Below are 21,186 nucleotides of genomic sequence, written 5' to 3'. Positions count from 1 at the left end.
AGCTCTGGGGGAACTGTATGTTGATTACTAAATGTAATATTTTTAAATTGTACTGTTTAAAGTTAAATTTTGTTTTTATAATATAACAGATTTGTTTTAAAATGGGTAGGTATCCTTTGGACAGATCTAGTGACATTCTTAAGTCATCAAAAGAAGAATAATAAGATAAAACAAAGTCATTTAGATATTTAGATTTAATGAGAAGGTATGCAGATAAATCCAACATATTATTATTTACTTTAATATTAAAATTTAAAGTATTGATAGAAGAGGATTATATGGCTCAGATATTTATTGAATTTATTGGTTTTTGAAATAAGCTAACTAATTTTACAATCAAAGCATTATTTTTTGTGAATTGAACTCTTTTGAAAAGAGAAAAGGAATGACTTAACCAGAAGTTAATTCATATTGGTTGCCATGTGTTTGTTGAAGATGGACTTTTAAAGCTTCTGGTTAATTTGCTTTAGTTAATTATTAGGTAATATTTAAGGAAATCATAGATGTTAAGAAATGGTCAAGATTTTGAAGAATTTCAAAGGTAATTTTTGAAATGATGAGGATGTAAAAAGTAATAATTTTGGGAAGATAATCATCTTTATTATTGATGCTTTAGAAAGAAGCAAAAATCTCATTTTTTAAAATACCTTTATTGAGTTATCACTTAAGATACAGGCAAACATACATTAACATAGGAGAAAACAAACCATTTTAACATTTTTCCCATTTAAATACACTATACATCACATATATTTTTCTTTGTTACTATCATCAATCCAACTTTGCAAAAAGTTGCTGAATCCCTGCCTTCCCTTAAAACCTTACTCCTCCTTCTGCACACTATTAAACATCTATTGTTCCCATAATTTCCATTGATGTTTATGTAATTTACCCCTTCCTTTTTCTAAAGATCCCTCTTTCAGTTCTTTTATCTCTTTTATAATATTTAATACCTCAAACATAGTTGGTGCATACTTTGATTTCCATTTTCTAATAATTGATTTTTTGTTAGCCAAAAGAATTAAGTTTAATAAGGCCTTACTATGTCTAGGCAAATAAGATCCTGTATCCCAGGTCAAAAGAATAATTTCCTTACTTACAGGCATTTGTTCACCCAGTATTTTTGGTAGAGTATGCTGTAGGGAATTTTCTAAATCTGCCCAGCTAATACACTCCCAAAACATATGTTCTCAGTTACCTCTTTCCTATCCATGCCACCTCATTTGCTGTCTACCTGAGAAAAAAAATTCTTTGAAGTCTGTTTGGGGTATAAAAATATCTGTGCAAACACTTCCAAGCAAAGATCCTAAACCTTCAGGACTCGGTTGCAGTTCTTGGGAGCCATGCATATGTTTTCCCATTGTTTTCTTGTAAATTGATTTTCTAGTCTCACTTCCCAATCTTTTTCCTAACCTCCTTTGATTGATTCTCAGTTTTCATACCATATTTTACATGCCCTACTAATTATACATTTTAAACAGCTCCAAATGTTCTAGATTTAACTAAAAGTCTACCTACCAGAGCTGGTCTTTCACTTAAAATTCACCCATTCATTTCTCTTTGCCTTTACTCTGAAATGCAAAAAATTCAATTTTGACCATCTAGTTAGATCATTTTGAATACTGTTCCAAGCAGTAAAAATGTTAGATTTGCTGTTTAGTTTTGATGCATGAGTATACCCAAGTATTTCAAGGAGGCAGTGAGTTTACTTTTACAGGTATTGAGAATATCTTTGTATTCATAATTTTGTATTTTATGAAAAAAAGACATTATGTGTAACCTTAATTTGTAATTTGAGAAACTAGAAAATATATTTATAGTGTTTAATACTTTTGGTAGGTCTGATTTCAGGCTCGGAAGATGTATGCAAACGTCATCTGCAAAGGCTCTAAATGAGACTTTAATTTTAAAGGTTTCTGGAACGTCAAAGTAAGTTTTCTGTGTGAGGCAGAGAAAAAGAGAATTAATATAGATATTAAAAAGATGGCGATAGGGGACAGGCTTGTCTTACTCCATTATGCAATGGTATTTGATATGCGTTTGGAAGAAAAGATTGATTCTGTGAAATGCTTTGGAGACATCGATTGCCAGGGCAATAATATTTTGGAGGTTTTTTTATAGGGTGAGTAAGGATTTTAAGGTTAATTTTTGATCAGGTTTTTGTCTCTGATTAATAAAACCAGTGTGATACCTTGAGAATATATGAGGAGTATACATTTAAGTCTGGTGCCATAGATTGGTGCATATAGTTTGATGTCAAAATTTCTGAGTGTGATAGGTCTACAATTATTTGGATCATGTGGGTCTCCATTAAGTTTGTGGATTAGGATAGTTTTTTTTTTGAGTTATTTAGACAGAGATCAGAACTGCCTTTAATTCTGATGTTAGTAAAATGTTTTACCAAGATTTAGATAGTTTATCAGCAATAGATTTATAAAATTCAGATGCATGGCCATCAGGGCCTGGAGCCTTTCCATTTTTGAGATTTTTTAATAGCTTGTTTAATTTCAAAAAGTGTGATCAGTTTGGTTAAGAGAGATTCAGTCCAACATTTTGTCTAAATGATTTTCGGCTTTCCATATTCCCACAGCTCAGGTAATAAATTGAGAGGTATATGTGATACAGCAAGCCAAATGCATCAGTTCTCTTTTATGAAACGTATTTGGTTTCCAGTATGGTTTGTAAAACATTTTTAAGTGTAGCTTATTCCGATATGGTACACTTTGCTTTTTTTAATATTAAAGCTTGTTTTTGATTAGTCTAATGCACGTGGAAACTTTTATTCCTATCTAAAAGCCATGTTCTCTGTCTCTTAAATTAACACAACTTCAAAATTAAACCTTAAGGTTTCGCATAGACATGATGTTTTTTAAGTTCCCCTAAGAAACAAAAATATTTATTTCATTTACTATAGAGAGATCTACATGATGAGTTACTTTCAGTGTTTCATGCATTTTATTCCTGTCAGAAACTCTGCTGCTATAAATCAAGTATTTCAAAGGTCAGCAGAATGCTTTTAGAGTAACAGGAGTTGAAACATTGTATGCTATTGTAAATCTATTAAGTCTCAGTTCAAATGGAAATTTGATTTGAAGAAATTGTTTAAAATTCAAAGAGGAGAATGTTATTTTCGCACTATACAATTTGCCACAATGGTTGGATAATATCTATGATATATTGTGAATAATTTTATCCACTCCAGTATGTTTATTATAGTTTTTTCAATGTATTACCCATGTCCGTGGCAGCTACATAAAGGTGCGTATTTGTTAAACTAAATTCTTCCCTCACTTTGCCAATAAGTTTATACTGCAACATCTTGTGTGTTGCATCTTTCCATATAAATGAAAGCACACACCTTTGCATTTAACTCAACCATTTATTATAAGGAAGGATACATGTGTTTGACCACATACATAATCTTTATCAGAAACATAAAACAAATGCTTGTATCCTCCCTAATAAGGATAGACTGCAAATGAGTGCAAGCTTAGTATCACCTAGAGTTTATTAAATAACTTCTTGAAATTTACCATTTGTTTCAAAGTTTTTAAAAATGAGTGTTCATATATGCCTAATGACCACTTACTCCAAGCAGGAGCCTGTGTTCCCCTTGTACCAGGTTTTTTAGATGCTTTATTCATTGTTTTGTATCGGTGATTAACAGGTAGCTTACTGACATTTGATGTTGGGAGATCATAAGACTGTGAGTTCTATTCTGACACTAGGTGCTTGAATTGTTTTTCGGTATTGACATTACAGTTTAGCATGGAGGATGCTTTACTTCCAAGCATGCAGTCCTTCAGATGAGGCATGTTAGACTGGGGTCCCATTTGCCTAAGATAATAGTAACCTAAGTGGATGTAAAACATCCACAAAACTTATTGGAAGAAAGGGCAGGGGAAATCCCCCACCACCCTGGACAAATTTGCAATTCTGTGTATGAATATTACCTCTGGTCTCCCTCAAAACATCTCTGTAGGCCTAGTGAAACTAATCCAGTCAACAGAACATAAATAAAATAAACCTGGGTAGAATTTCTGTTTTTGTCACGTTAGAGCTAAGGCCAGACAATTCAACAAAGTATTTAAGAAGAATTTGATAATAGGAACATATCTGTCTGGGTTAGTTTTAGCCATTTGCAAATGGTTTAATTGTAAATGAGCTTTGCCTCTACTTTCCTATTTTAATCTTTAATCTAATATGACCGTAATTAAGTAAGGTTCTAACGTGGTCACTACTAGAGCTGCCCTTATAAGCTCTCCTTTGTCATTATATGTAATTTTTGGCATTATGGGTTTGAGTCTGTCATCTAGTACTGCTACATATAGGAACTACAGTAACTGGCAACAGAGGGCTGATTTTGTGGAGAATCAAGACTTAATAGGTTTTGTTAAACTGTGATAACTAAGTAGCAGGAGGAGGTGGTATACGTCCCTGCGGATAAATATCTTGAAAGATAAATAAGGCATTAGTTATATTTGCACTGACCTTTATATTTCTATAGGTAATTCTTCTTGGAGGATACTTTTAGCCCCGCAGAGCTGACCATTAGCTCCTCCTAGGGGCTTCTCCTCATTCAATGGACCCACTGAAGCTGACTAGCATCCTCTGGGATATCTTTTGACCTATGTTCCGGGTTGGAAAGGAGATTGTGGCACCCTGGAGCCACATCACACTGCTACCAAGGAGTGTTTTTCAATGATCCTAGATTCCCACCCCCTGTCCCAGGACAGGATGTGCAATGGGCATTGGTTGTGTATTATCCCACTTTAATGGTGACTTCCCAAAAATAAAAACAAATAAGTATAACAAAATAAAAATAAAATCTCTGTTATCAGTATAAACAAGCAACTCACTAATCAAGTTCACCAAAACCAAATCTGAAATAACGATAGCTTCTCTAGTTAAAAACAGTCGTAAGGCTTTTTTAAAATTATGTCCACAACCTTAAATCCAACACCCAAAAAGTGTCAAACTAATGGTGAGTAGAACCGGTGAATAGAACAATCTATATAGAGCCACATCATATAGCAAATCTGCTGGCTGATAAATTTAACTTCAGTTTTGCCCCCCATCACCCCCCTCAGGAAATACCACCCACCATTTCTCCAACAACTAACACCATGAAGCAGGTCCTCACTCTGCTCTCTAAGGCCAAGAACATTGCTTTGATGGGCCCTGGTAATAAGTCATTAAAAGCATAAAATATGACATTTCATATCCACAAAAAATCTCTATTTAACCATAGCCTCCTGACAGGCTTCTTGCCAAATGAATGGAGAACTGCAACAGTTATCCATCTTCATAAGGAGGTGCTTTACACAGACACAGGGAACTACGGACCTATAAGTCTGACTAGTCCAATATGCAAGGTGATGGAAGGAATTATTATAGAAATAATAAACACTGACATAATAAACCTTCATACACCGGTCCCTACCAGCTCAATTTTGTCAAAGGCAAGTCCTGCCTACTTAACCTGATGGACTTCTTTGAGAAGGTCACTAATGCTATGGACAAGGGCAAAACAGTGCACATTCTCTACCTGGACCTGGCCAAGGCATTTGACATACTCACTCATTCAGGCATTGTAGATAAACTTACAAAATTAGGCGTAAACCCATATGTCACCCGATGGATAGCCAGCTGGCTCACTGATAGGACACAAGAAGTGAGGATAGGGGAATTCACCTCCACATTTAGGCCAGTCACTATGAGTCCCGCAGGGATTGGTGGTGGGGTATCTTCTTTTTGGCATCTGTTTTTCTGAAGTCTGGGCAAATGTCAAGGTTCTCTGGCTAAGTAAGTTTGCAGACTACTGCAAACTAGGCAGGGTCATTGAATACTCTAAAGACATAGATACCCTTTAAGAGGGCCTGACACAGACAAACAACTGGTACCAGAGTCATGGACTAAAACTCAATGCAAAAAAATGTGTAACACTACTTCAAACTTCAAAAGACAATCACTTTTGGAAATTACCACATTTATAATACACCTCTAAAAGTAATAGTGCTGACCAATCTGGGAATGCATGTTAACAATAACCGTACCTTTGACCACCATGAGTCTACTGTGGTAAGAAAATCATTCTACTTTGCACAACTTATAAGTAAGGGCATGACATCCATATCCAAGGAATTCATTGTTTCACTGTACTCAGCTCTCATCAGACCAGTTGTTGAGTACAATGCACCCTTTGGCTGTACTTGGCCAAGATCTTGGGCCAAAAGCCTTGTAACTACATATAAAACTATGAACCTATGAAGTTGGACACAACCCCATCCTCTGAAGACAAAGCCCCCAGCACATCCCAAGTCTGCACCAGAGATCAACCAGAAGGTGCTCCCAAGTGTATCCACACTCCCTTGGGGATGTACATACCCGTAATCTCTGACTGCACAATCAAGCACCTGAACCTCTAATAGTGCCATAGTCAGACATCTATCCCATGTGCCACTAGTGCAGGCACCTCGAGATAATCCTTCAGGGCCAGATGCATTTATTTTTGGGTTTTGGTTCATTTTTTTAACTTACTCTATTGTTAAGAGAGTTACAGGGCTAGAAACCAAGACTAATTGCTGTGAAATTCTACAAGTAATTTGTATTTCATTTAAATATTGATTGTCTTTGTTAGTGACAGATGAATTTCTGGCATAAATTCTCTGCTAGAATTCTGTCATTACCTTATTTTTTTCAGGTGAGTGTGTTTTGAAGTTATCATGTCTGTCTTAAACCAAGAGTGAATCTATGCTTTCTTCCAGCTTAAATGTACTATATGAGCCATTAGCTATCCCGTTTTTTCCCTTGTGACTATGCAAATCTAGCAGTGTTTTTAAATAATGATAGATTGAACTGTACAATATATAGTTTAAGATTTTTAATGCCCTGCTTATTTTGTCTAAAACACTTTATTTGCAATCTGTTTTTTGTTGCATTTTAGTTCACTGACTCATTTCAGTGTCCGCTTCAATAATACTTATATTTCACATCTCTGTCATAACATCAGGATGCATCCTCATCTATACATCTATGAGGTTTGGATCTTTCACTTACTTCTCTATGGGTGCTAGCCTTTATATATTTTTCAGCTACTGGATGCTAGATCTGATTTGTATGCTGTCAGATTCATGGCCATTGTGTTTGTCATCTAGGCAAACAGATAGATAGTCAATCTTAACTAAATTTAGTGGGTCTATATTATATTCTCAAAGAGACTTTTCTTCGAACATATAATCATCAACACCTAAAGAGCAAATGCTCTAAAGCGTGAACAGCCACATCCGCAAATTTTTTTCCTCTGGGGAAAAAATCAGTTGGCTGTTGTCAGGAATTGCCCTTTTCCCCAATGCAGAGTGATCTCAGTGTTGGTATATTTAGTTAGGGGGGTTTTGACGCTTGTGTTTTTTGTGTACGGCCCTGTGGATTTTTTTCCCGATGAAAAAATTCACGGACGTGGCCATTCACACTTTAGAGCGTTCGCTGTTTAGATATCGATGATTATATATTTGAAGAAAAGTCTCTTCGAGCATATACTATGGACCCAAATTTAGCTACCTGAGCAGATTTACATAAAGGATGTACACTGAATATTTACAAACATAGCTTACGCAATCATTTTGTTAATTTTATAGCATTCTTACCTTCCATTTCCATTCATTAAAAATTCAACAGACCATATGAGTGTCTTCAAGGGGCTGACATATCTTTGTTCTCTTGTAAAGTTACTACTTGTTCATAATGCACTGTGAGGGAACAGCTGACAAGATTACAATACCCTAGTCCAACCTGTAGATCACATTTCCATTGACATAGAAGCTGTGAGAAATACTGCTAATTTTGAGAATCCTCAGCAAAAGTGTCATTGTCTAGTTTGCTATGACTGATTCGTTTTCCTACAAATGTATTACAAATTCTGTAAAAAAAATGGATTTGGTGAGTTAATAAGCATGTAGCTGGAGATAATATAGCATTTAAAAAAAATAGAAGTTTCAGTTTCAAGTCCTGTCCCTAGCACTTTCCTACTTTCACTCAGTCAGCCAAAGTATTGTATTTTTTATGTTCGAAAATGTCAGCTACGTTGTCAATTGTAAGCGGAAATACTTAGCAAAAAGATCTTGTGCCCGACTCTGCCATCACAACTTTTTCATTTCTACACCTGTTTTCTTTTTGCAGCTGTTTCAGGGTAAATTAGGTAATGCATTTATGAACCTTAAGTATGCACAAATCAGATATCCCTAAAATGTGCTCAGTGAAATCCAGTATTAGAAATGCTTCTTATAAAATTTTTAATATTTTTCCACAAAATGGCCAATAACGGGGCCTGACATATTGACGTGATCTTGTTTCAGTGCTTTCTTGTCCACTTACCAAAGTACATTTCAGGTCCCCTTTATATTACCCTTGCTAGACATAGGGAAGTTATCCTAGTCCTAGTCCTAGTCCAAGTCCATTAAAATACATTGGCAACAGCATGAGTCACAGGCATCTTACACACCTTCTGTAACAGGAGTGTTTGCATTTTATTCCAGAATGACCAGCATATGTATTTCTATTAGAGCCAGTTACAAGATATTCAGTGCAATTTTACAGCTCTAGCCAAAGAAAGCAGAAAAATTCCAAGCATTTGTAAGTATTGACATTTTGTAATTTTGTGTTATGAGCACTGACAGACCCTTCCTCACACTCTTCCTGAGTTGTCAGAGCTAACACTGTAATTCAAGAACTATTAACAGTTCAAGGAATGTGCACTGCTACTCACTCGTGGCTACAACAGTAGAAGAACTTTTTTGTTGTTGTTTTCAGTGAACGTTGGAGAAATATGCTAATGTGCTTGCTGTTTTTGCTCAAAAGTATTTTACAAGCACAAACAAAGTACAGCTATCTGTTTTTGCATTTGTGTTAAATTTTTTTTAACTGGAATGCAAATGTCTTCATACACTACATTTTCCCATATCTTTTTGCATTACTATCCCTTGATTTATATTTCAGCATACTGACCACTTCATCAAAACCATGATCCTTGAGCATGACATCGGTAGTTCTGTGTACAAATCTAACACTTTCTAAAAAGCTGTTGCAGTTACAGAAAATACCATTAGTAAGTGGATCACTATGCAAAATATGTAGTCAGTTATTAGGGTTGCCATTGCCATCTTTTTTAGATGCCCAAACTGGGGCAATTTCACTGAAACTTGATATTATGCAGGACAAACCAATGCCATTATCAAATGAAAAATAATTATTTATTTTTATTTTCTTAACAAGATAAAGACTCTGTGATGGTTGTTTATGCTACTTTATATATTAAGATGACTTAAATGTATCAAAGATTTATGTGACATTTACAGAAAAGTTAGAAAATATTTTTTTCTTGTAAAGTATCAACACATTTACCATTGTTCATGCCCCCCCCCCCCACACACACACACACACACTCACACACACGCAGGACAGAACTGCCCAAATCAGGACTGCTCTGCAGAAAGAGAGACAGGTGGCAACCATATCAGCTATGTGCACTGATACTGTTTCTCTTCTCTGCAGTAAAGACAAAGTTTCACAGCTCACTGTCTTTTTTTATAGCATGAGCTCTTGACATCAGCAGGACTAATTGCCTGTCTAATATTGTTAGCCGTACCTGACAGGGTTAACTACAGATTTGTCTGTGTTTATGGTATGTCATCTAGGTGGAGACAAATTCCTTTGCAAAGTGTGAGATGTTAAGTTTAAAAAGTGGGTTGGCTTTCCCTTCCTTTGATTCCAAGGCAAAGAACTCAAAGCTTTATAAAGTACAGGCAGGTTTCTTGTGCCTACATAGTACTGGAACGATACTGTAGGAAGACAAGCAACCTAAGGGTGGAGTTAAACTGTAGGTGAAGGTGGATCTTCCATGTAAGTGAATATCTATTGGACCAGCAGCCTTAAAAAAATCTGTTAAATACTTCTGTCACCATTTTTGTATGTAGCAGTACAAAGTGCTTTACAACTTTAAAAGCTATTTTAGCTTCTTGGAGCTGTTCCATGGTGGAAACTGTTTACAGATTAGCATGAGACTAAACCATAACAGCTTTGAAAGTTGTGTTTATTATACACCTTCTGATGTCAGAGGGGTTCATAAAACAGATGATTATGATCAAGTCTCTTGTCATAACCAACATACTATATGACTGAGACATGGATTTCAAGGAATATAATCCTGATATTTTTTAACACATGGAACTTTATCTGCTGCATGTACTACCAGTTACAGAAAAAAACAATTAACACTGCCACACAAACACTGGACAGTAGGGAAATGTCCTTTGAGGAACTCCACTTTAAAAGTTGTTAGATACTTCACTCTGACATACTTTTTGTTTAAAAGTGTGACAGCGCAAAGTATCCAATAGCTTTTTTAGCTGTTTTAGCTTCTGCTTCTGTTCTGTGGTGGTCGGCACTTGCCACTGTTGTGCTCTACCATGAGAAGAAAGATTAACAGCACTTAGAGGGGACTTAGCATGCCTCCCCCTCCAGTTTTTGGAGTGTAATTGTAGAACTCCATGTTCTGCAAGGTTGCCTTTTTCATAATTTGAGTGCAATCAACACACTCTATGTACTACATAGCAACCAAATGCTTATGAGTGCCTCTTCTTAGCAGTGACTATCTCAGAAGCCTATGAGGTGACCTGCTACTCTCTGTAAATACTGTTTATATCTTGCACTTATTCCCAGCTGTTTAAATTATGCATTATTTTGTAAGTACACAGTATTCAGAGCCAAACACAGTGGCAGTGGATTATGGCCTCAGGGGATAGAAAGATTGCAACTGTAAATGACAGCAGAGCTGTGAAACCATAGACTCTAAGTAGCTTTATAACCTCAGTGGGTAAATAACAAAACAGAATTACAAATATATTTCTGTGTGTATTTTTCATTATAAGAAATTTTCAGAAGAGAGAGATGCTGAATGGTGTAAGAACAAGGGAGACAAATTTGTAAATAAGTTATTGTGCAGTTTCATTCTGACTCCAACTTTGTGAATACTATAGAACACAATTAGGAGAGAAATGTCACAGTGAGGAAGAAACTGCTAACTCATGCTATTTTAAATTTTGGAAGTATGAAAATCATTCTGTAGAGAGGAAATAACACTCCAGGGAAAGGATATGTTGTGCTTAAGGTGTAACTGTCCTTTAGCAATTGAACAAACTCCAGTTATTCATAAAACATTTATGGTAATTATTCCAGCAACAAACAAATAAGAAGACACAGAGACAGCTGATATATCCAGTTCAAAACTTTTACTGCAGTGCAACAAAACACAAGCGCTTTCACCAAACAGGCATCATCAGGTGTATTACAAAAGCACTAACAACACACCCCTATTTATACATCAGATGTCACATGATACAAATTCAAATTTAAAACCACAAGTTTAAAGACACAACACATATAAAAGACATATAAATTTAATTTAAAAACATACATAAATAATACAGGTACAGTGGTAGCATTGTTGCCTCACAGCAAGAGGTTCTCCTATTCGATTCTCGGCTGGAGTGCCTTCTGTGTGGAGTCTGCATGTCCTCCCCATGGTCGGGTGGCGTCTGAAAGACATGCGTGAATGGGCGTGCCTTCTCTGAAGGTTGGGTGTCGGGCTGGCAACTCAGCATCATAAAAATCGACTGCCAATCATTGGCAGACTGGAGTTCCGCTGTGGCGACCCCTAACTGGGAAATGCCAAAAAGACAAACAACAACAACAACATAAATAATACATTCTAAAACTATACTTTAATACTAGTAACTACCTTCTTAGGGGTCTGTTCTTTAATTTAGGTACTAATGGAACTGATTCATTAAGGCCATGTCCCACATCAGCCCTAAACCTCACTATCCATGAGGATTCCAAATCCTCAGTCTTAGCATGTATATCACCCTGCCTCACATTCTCATAAACCCTAGCAATTACTAAAAATTTAAAGCCATGACTAGAGTCAGTACTCAAAACATGCTTCGCCAATGCACTAACCACATTGCCTTTATTCATATGGTAGATATGTTCTCTTATGCGTTCTCTGAAGGGACTGTCAGTCTTACCTATGTAAAACTTTTTGCATACAACTCAGTAAGCTAAATAAACAATATGTGAGGTATCACATGTAGCTGCTATTGTGAAATTATAACATCTACCTTGGTCGGGATGTTCAGATTTGCAACTGCTGTCAATATATACACATCAGTTGCAATGACCACATGGTTTAGTTCCAACTAAATGAGAATTCCTATTAGCATCCTTTGGGTAACACAACCTACTTCCCAGTGACCTACTGTTCTTATATAAAAAACACGGCACTTCAGATATGTGCTAGAGATATCATTATCAGTTCTAAGGACACCCCAGTGTTTTTTAATGATATCCTTGTAGCAATCTACATCACTAGTGTAAGTAACTTTAAACCTCAAACCAGTGTTATACTTACTTTCTCGCCTCCTAACAAACTCACTATTACCTGTAGAAAAATATGGTCTAGCTTCATTCATCCTTTTATCAAAAACCTTAACTGCATTGTTTTGGATAAGATATTCCTCATAACCTCTCTCCTTCAAACTCATCTTCACGTCATCAACTTCACCAATAAAATCACTATCCCTAGCATTTAATCTTAAAGCTCTATAAAACTGGTTGGAAGCCACACTTCTAAAAACATAAGGAGGATGAAGACTGTCCCTATGTAATAGATGATTCACATGACAGTCTTTCCTGTGCAACTTAGTGTAAATAACACCAGTTTCATCCTTAATGATAGAAACATCTAAGAAATCCACCCCTAATTCTGAGGAGTGAGATGTAAACTTCAAATAACACGTACTACTATTCACATATTCCATAAAGGAAGCAAATATATCAAGGTCTCCCCTCCACAAAATAAATAGGTCATCCACAAATCTACGAAAAACAAAACATATTAATTGAATGGCCCATTAAATATATGGTCATACTCCCAAACGACCATAACAGCATTGGCATAGCTATTGGCACAAGAAATGCCCATAGCCACACCATTGCATTGCTTGTATATTTGCTTACCAAAAGCAAAGATATTGTGCTCAAGCACACTCTCCAACAGTTTCACCAACAATTGAACCTTGTTAGGGGTGTAATCTGTAAACCACTACAAAAATTGAGTCACTTTATTAAGACCATCTAAATTGGGTATAACAGTAAATAAAGACACCACATCCATAGTAACAAAAACCACATCATCATTCAAACTATTAAAACTATTAAAGACATATTCATGCAAGTCTCTAAGAAAATGTTTGGTGTCCCTTAATACATGTGTTAATTTATTAATACCCAATCTCAAATGTTTCTCTCTCTCTCTCTCTCTCTCTCTCATATATATATATATAGATAGTCTCAGTGCACCAATTTCTACCAGAAACAATAGGTCTAAGTGGTGGATCAGGCCCATCTTTTTGTACCTTCGGGAGACCTTGTATAACAGGAATAGTAGGTTTATTTATGTAAAAATATTCCAAAAGATGACTATCAAAAAGATTCATATCAAGCATACATTTAAGTAAAATCTGCACATCATGCATAACTGTATTGACTTGAATGCGAGTTAATTTCTCATAAAATAACTCATCATTTAGCAATGCCTGCATTTTAAACACGTACCAGGTCCTATCTAATACAAATATTGGTCCGCCTTTATCCGCTGGCCTGATAACAATATCAGTATTGTTCTCCAACCCCTTTCAGCGCATTGAACTCATCTTTAGAAAGATTTTGCTTCTTCTTGAAACAAGCATGCTCATTAGTATTAGCCGCATTCAAAGCATACACATCTTGTATGACTAACTTCTCAAAAGCAGCAATAAGAGGATTAGTTTTAGGTAAGAACAAGCTGGGCTTAGAAAAAATGTTACTTTCTGCATTAGCAACACTTTCAGAATTATACCAAATTCCTAGCAAATAATTTAACATCAAAAATGGCATCCGTAAAATTAGAACAAGTAGAGGTTATAAATGATAACCCTTTACCTAAAACTCTCAATTCATAAGGCATCAAAGTTATACTGGATAAGTTCAACACTAGTCCTTCTTGGTGTTCAAAAACACCTTTTTTATTGTATTCTGTGTACTCACAGTTCCTTCCATCTTTCGTTTGTTGCGGCTCCGACTCTGCCCTCGTTGGTATTCCGTCAGCCGTTGAAAAGTTTCCTCCTTCACCGGTAGTGGAAAATTGAGGTTGTATTGCTCGTTGAGGCAGAAAAAATGACCATCAGTATCATTACTGCTGCCAAAGGTAGATTTCTCTGCTACCCCTGACCTATGCACTTGTGCATTCGTGGTTACAATCTTCTTTCGAGCTCCCAGCTCCTTTACCAAAGTAACTTCACCTATTAATGGGGAAGCACTTTGTATCTCTTCTGAGCGTTGATTCGTACCAACACATGGATCTGACGAAAGAACAGCAATGCATCCTGGTGGACCATAATTGGTACTACGTTGTTGCCAAGATCTCCCAGTCTCTTTTTCAAAACTCTCTCGAGGCCATACGAAGACATTCCCCAGTTGAAAATCATTACTATCTCGGCAGAGCTTACTAATTTTAGCATTTTGTAGTTTAGACTCATATATTGAAAGGGAATCAAACATCTCTTTCATATACTGCTCCAAAACAGACTCAGAAAAAGTTTTTACAAGCTCAGAATATTTATCATTGACCACCTTGGTTAAATCAGTAATTTCCCTTTCTGCCGATTGTATTAATAGTTTCAAATAACTGAAACTCGCCTAAATGTTAATTTTTTGGCATTCCTTCAAGAGCAGACTATCACCATTAACATTAGATGGCATTTTCAAGACTCAAAGGCGTCTAGGTATAATCTGCTCAGTTAACCACACCTCCAGGTGATATTTTTGATACTGACATCTCTTTAACTTGTTTAAATTTTTTTCCACAGCAAAGAGCCCAGTCTTAAGGGCAATTATGTCCACAGAGGTGGCTCAGAGTCCCCAGAATGTTGCATCCTACAACCAACTAATGGATTAACAGTCTTAGTTACATTCGTTAAAAAACTTACCACACTTCTTCCAACAGGGTTAACATTAATAGAGTCAGTGTCAATCTCAGTTATTTCATCAGCCATAACTGTGGGCCTTGTGGTAGTATAAATCAATACAACTAATAAAACTACTACCACTATGAAAGGCTCACTTACTGTGTCCAAAGTAAAAATTCCAGCAACAAGCGAATAAGAAGACACAGACACAGCTGATATATCCAGTTCAAAATTTTACTGCAGTGCAACAAAATACAAGCACTTTCAACAAACAGGCATCATCAGGTGTATTACCAAAGCACTAACAAACACACCCCTATTTATACATCAAATTAAAGAAGAGACCCCTAAGAATGTAGTTACTGGTATTAAAGTATAGTTTTAGTATGTATTATTTATGTATGTTTTTAAATTAAATTTATATGTCTTTTATATGTGTTGTGTCTTTAAACTTGTGGTTTTAAATTTGAATTTGTATCGTGACATTTGATGTATAAATAGGGGTGTGTTTTTAGTGCTTTTGTAATACACCTGATGATGCCTGTTTGGTGAAAGCGCTTGTGTTTTGTTGCACTGCAGTAAAAGTTTTGACCTGGATATATCAGCTGTCATTGTGTCTTCTTATTCATTTGTTGCTGGAATTTTTACTTTGGACACAGTAAGTGAGCCTTTCATAGTGGTAGTAGTTTTTGTAGTTTTATTAGTTGTATTGATTTATACTACCACAAGGCTCACAGTTATGGCTGATGAAATAACGGAGATTGACACTGACTCTGTTAATGTTAACCCTGTTGGAAGAAGGATGGCAAGTTTTTTAATGAATACAACTAAGGCTGTTAATCCATTAGTTTGTTGTAGGATGCAACCTTCTGGGGACACTGACAATTTAGCCACCTCTGTGGACATAATTGCCCTTAAGACTGGGCTCTTTGCTGTGGAAAAAGATTTATACAAGTTAGAGATGTCAGTATCAAAAATTCCACCTGGAGGTGTGTTTAACTGAGCAGATTATACGTAGAGGCCTTCGAATCTTGAAAATGCCATCTAATGTTAATGGTGATAGTCTGCCCTTGAAGGAATGGCAAAAAATTTACATTCAGGCGAGTTTCAGTTATTTGAAACTATTAATACAATTGGCAGAAAGGGAAATTACTGATTTAACCAAGGTGGTCAATGATAACTATTCTGAGCTTGTAAAAACTTTTTCTGAGTCTGTTTTGGAGCAGTATATGAAAGAGATGTTTGATTCCCTTTCAATATATGACTCTAAACTACAAAACGCTAAAATTAGTAAGATATGTCGAGATCGTAATGATTTTCAACTGGGGAATGTCTTCGTATGGCCTCGAGAGAGTTTGTAAAAAGACACTGGGAGATCTTGGCAACAACGTAGTACCAATGATGGTCCAGCAGGAGGCGATGTTGTTCTTTCGTCAGATCCATGTGTTGGTACGAATCAACGCTCAGAAGAGATACAAAGTGTTTCCCCATTAATAAGTGAAGTTACTTTGGTAAAAGAGCTGGGAGCTCGAAAGAAGATTGTAACCACAAATGCACAAGTGCATAGGTCAGGGGTAGTAGAGAAATCTACCTCTAGCAGCAGTAATGATACTGATGGTCGTTTTTTCTGCCTCAACGAGCAATACAACCTCAATTTTCCACTACCGGTGAAGGAGCAAACTTTTCAACGGCTAACGGAACACCAATGAGGGCGGAGTCGGAGCTGCAACAAACGAAAGATGGAAGGAATTGTGAGTACGCAGAATACAATAAAAAAGGTGTTTTTGAACGCCAAGAAGGACTAGTGTTGAACTTATCCAGTATAACTTTGACGCCTTATGAACTGAGAGTTTTAGGTAAAGGGTTATCATTTATACCCTGTACTTGCTCTAATTTTACAGATTTTTGATGTTAAATTATTTGCTAGGAATTTGGGGTTGAAAGTAATGTTTAATAATTCTGAAAGTGTTGCTAATGCAGAAAGTAACATTTTTTTCTAAGCCCAGCTTGTTCTTACCTAAAACTAATCCTCTTATTGCTGCTTTTGAGAAGTTAGTCATACAAGATGTGTATGCTTTGAATGAGGCTAATACTAATAAGCATGCTTGTTACAAGAAAAAGCAAAATCTTTCTAAAGATGAGTTCAATGCGCTGAAGGGGTTAGAGAACAATACTGATATCGTTATCAGGCCCGCGGATAAAGGCGAGCAAATATTTGTATTAGATAGGACCTGGTACGTGTTTAAAATGCAGGCATTTCTAAATTATGAGTTATTTTATTAGAAATTAACTCGCATTCAAGTCAATACAATTATACACGATGTGCAGATTTTACTTAAATGTATGCGTGATATGAATCTTTTTGATAGTCATCTTTTGGAATATTTTTATATAAATAAACCTACTGTTCCTGTTATACAAGGTCTCCTGAAGGTACACAAAGATGGGTCTGATCCACCACTTAGACCTATTGTTTCTGATAGAAATTGGTGCACTGAGATTATCTCTCTGTCTCACATATATATATATATATATATATATATATATATATAAACATCTGAGACCGGGTATTAATAAATTAACACATGTATTAAGGGACACCAAACATTTTCTTAGAGACTTGCATGAATATGTATTTAATAGTTTTAATAGTTTGAATGATGATGTGGTTTTTGTTACTATGGATGTGGTGTCTTTATTTACTGTTATACCCAATTTAGATGGCCTTAATAAAGTGACTCAATTTTTGCAGCGGTTTACAGATTACACTCCTAACAAGGTTCAATTGTTGGTGAAACTGTTGGAGAGTGTGCTTGAGCACAATATCTTTGCTTTTGATGAGCAAATATACAAGCAATGCAATTGCGTGGCTATGGGCAATTCTTGTGCCAATGGCTACGCCAATGCTGTTATGGTCGTTTGGGAGTATGACCATATATTTAATGGGCCATTCAATGAACATGTTTTGTTTTTTCGTAGATTTGTGGACGACCTATTTATTTTGTGGAGGGGAGACCTTGATATATTTGCTTCTTTTATGGAATATGTGAATAGTAGTACCTGTTATTTGAAGTTTACATCTCACTCCTCAGAATTAGCGGTGGATTTCTTAGATGTTTCTGTCATTAAGGATGAAACTGGTGTTATTTACACTAAGTTGCACAGGAAAGACTGTCATGTGAATCATCTATTACATAGGGACAGTCTTCATCCTCCTTATGTTTTTAGAAGTGTGGCTTCCAACCAGTTTTATAGAGCTTCAAGATTAAATGCTAGGGATAGTGATTTTATTGGTGAAGTTGATAATGTGAAGATGAGTTTGAAGGAGAGAGGTTATGAGGAATATCTTATCCAAAACAACGCAGTTAAGTTTTTTGATAAAAGGATGAATGAAACTAGACCATATTTTTCTACAGGTAATAGTGAGTTTGTTAGGAGGCGAGAAAGTAAGTATAACACTGGTGTGAGGTTTAAAGTTACTTACACTAGTGATGTAGATTGTTACAAGGATATCATTAAAAACACTGGGGTGTCCTTAGAACTGATAATGATATCTCTAGGCACGTACCTGAAGTGCCGTGTTTTTTATATAAGAACAGTAGGTCACTGAGAAGTAGGTTGTGTTACCCAAAGGATGCTAATAGGAATTCTCATTTAGTTGGAACTAAACCGTGTGGCCATTGCAACTGATGTGTATATATTGACAGCAGTTGCAAATTTGAACATCCCAACCAAGGTAGATGTTATAATTTCACAATAGCAGCTACATGTGATACCTCACATGTTGTTTATTTAGCTTACTGCGTTGTATGCAAAAAATTTTACATAGGTAAGACTGACCGTCCCTTCAGAGAAGGCATAAGAGAACATATCTACCATATGAATAAAGGCAATGTGGTTAGTGCATTGGTGAAGCATGTTTTGAGTATTGACTCTAGTCATGGCTTTAAATTTTTAGTAATTGCTAGGGTTTATGAGAATGTGAGGCAGGGTGATATACGTGCTAAGACCGAGGATTTGGAATCCTCATGGATAGTGAGGTTTAGGGCTGATGTAGGACATGGGCTTAAGGAATCAGTTCCATTAGTACCTAAATTAAAGAAGAGACCCCCTAAGAAGGTAGTTACTAGTATTAAAGTATAGTTTTAGCATGTATTATTTATGTATATTTTTGAATTAAATTTATATGTCTTTTATATGTGTTGTGTCTTTAAACTTGTGGTTTTAAATTTGAATTTGTATCATGTGACATTTGATGTATAAATAGGGGTGTGTTTGTTAGTGCTTTTGTAATACACCTGATGATGCCTGTTTGGTGAAAGCGCTTGTGTTTTGTTGCACTGCAGTAAAAGTTTTGAAATGGATATATCAGCTGTCTCTGTCACTTCTTGTTTGTTTGTTGCTGGAATTTTTACTTTGGACACAGTAAGTGAGCCTTTCATAGTGGTAGTAGTTTTTGTAGTTTTATTTCTGGTAATTAGTTTGAACAGTCCAGTATAGAGTAAATGAGTGACAGATGAATTATGTTAACAATTTCCCAGTACTAATCTTGTTAGAGTGTTTACTCACAACAAGATGATACATTGTATGTCCACATGATGATTCAACTATGTATATTCATTTATTTGTCCTCCCATACATCTAGCCATCAGTGCCTCCCAGTTCTCCCATCCTTCATCTAGGATGCCTACCCCTCCTTATCACCGTCAGACTCAATCTGACAAGGTTGGAGTTGATAAGAGGCTTAAGGCATCAGAGGATGGTACATCATTTTGCTGCCAATGAGGGTTTTCTATTATGACCTACTGCAGTTTTCCCCTTCTCTTGCATTCTCCAGTATGTCTGAGGGGTTAGCATGCATTAGGGATACGCTAGCGTATTACCCCACCTCCACAGTATCTCAGCCAATGTTTACCCCTTCTCTGCCTTGGACTCCACCAGGGATTGTTCATAGGTAAGCACTAGGCTAGTTGTCTTTGCGGGCTATTTTAATCCTAGCCAGTTTCCTTTTTTGTGCTTGATTTACCCTATCTTATTTGGCTAGAAACTGTCCTTACCAAACCAGTGGACAATAAGTATATATGAACCCTAATGAGAATAACTGGGATCATACCATAGATAATTTGAGGGGACCCATGCATAAAATAAATAATTTAGAAGCTGCCTCTGTCCATTAGTAATGCAGGGGTTAGTCCTGGAGTAAATTTTCTGTTTCCCATCCATAGACCAAGTTGTGACTGAATATGGACAGGGATGAACTTTGTTTTACGTGGATGAGAAGTGTGTTCTAGAACAGCGGAATCCTCTGTGAGATATACCTGTCCCTTCAAACCATGCTGCTGATATTGCAGGAGAGGTTTAGATCTCTATACCAAGTATTTCTGATGCCATGTGACTTGCTGATTTGCAGTAAATCCATCAGTATTGGGTCAGAGGATGCCTTGTATGCCAGACAGAGGTCACCTCTTAGAAGTTTGCAGGATTCTGCGTATAGTGACAGGGCTTTGAGTTGGTCCATGTAGGACGTGTTGATTAGGCCATGAATCCTTTTAGTAAGGTATCTCTGTGGGTGTTCCAGTTGTTGCATGTGTCTGGACAGATGCATACCAAAGGCGGCATTATACTCAAGGACTGGCCTAATGAGGGCCATGTAAAGGAGGACAGTGACATCCCTAAATCTAGACATAATCCATTTTGTTTATAAGCTATGCAGTATAGAATGACTTTCTTACATTAATGGACACATGTTGGTTAAATGTTAGCTCACTGTCCAAATAAGTTCCCAAATCTCAAACAACCGGGTCAGCTCTTAGGGGTGTATTGTCAATGTGGTAGTGTCTTGGGTAGATGACTTCTCAAAGGATACCATAATCTATTTTTTTGCCATTTAGTTTGTCCATGATCTTGGCACCCATTAATTATTTGGAACAAAACTTCCTGCAGAATGGCTAAGTCATTTGGAGATCCAGTGACTGCTCTTAACTTCCAGTCATCTGCAGACTTAATCAGCCAGAACCCTTTGGTACTCCCTTTTACTTCAGAAAAGTAGATGCCAAACAGGAGGGGTGCCAGTTTCAGTTATAGCTTGAGGGACAGTCTGAGGGATAGAGGGGTAAAGTTAGAC

The sequence above is a fragment of the Protopterus annectens genome, chromosome 4.part0 (assembly GCF_019279795.1).
Source record: "Protopterus annectens isolate FY-2018-M chromosome 4.part0, PAN1.0, whole genome shotgun sequence".
Lineage (NCBI taxonomy): Eukaryota > Metazoa > Chordata > Ceratodontiformes > Protopteridae > Protopterus > Protopterus annectens.
Note: the sequence above shows the minus strand (reverse complement) of the source record.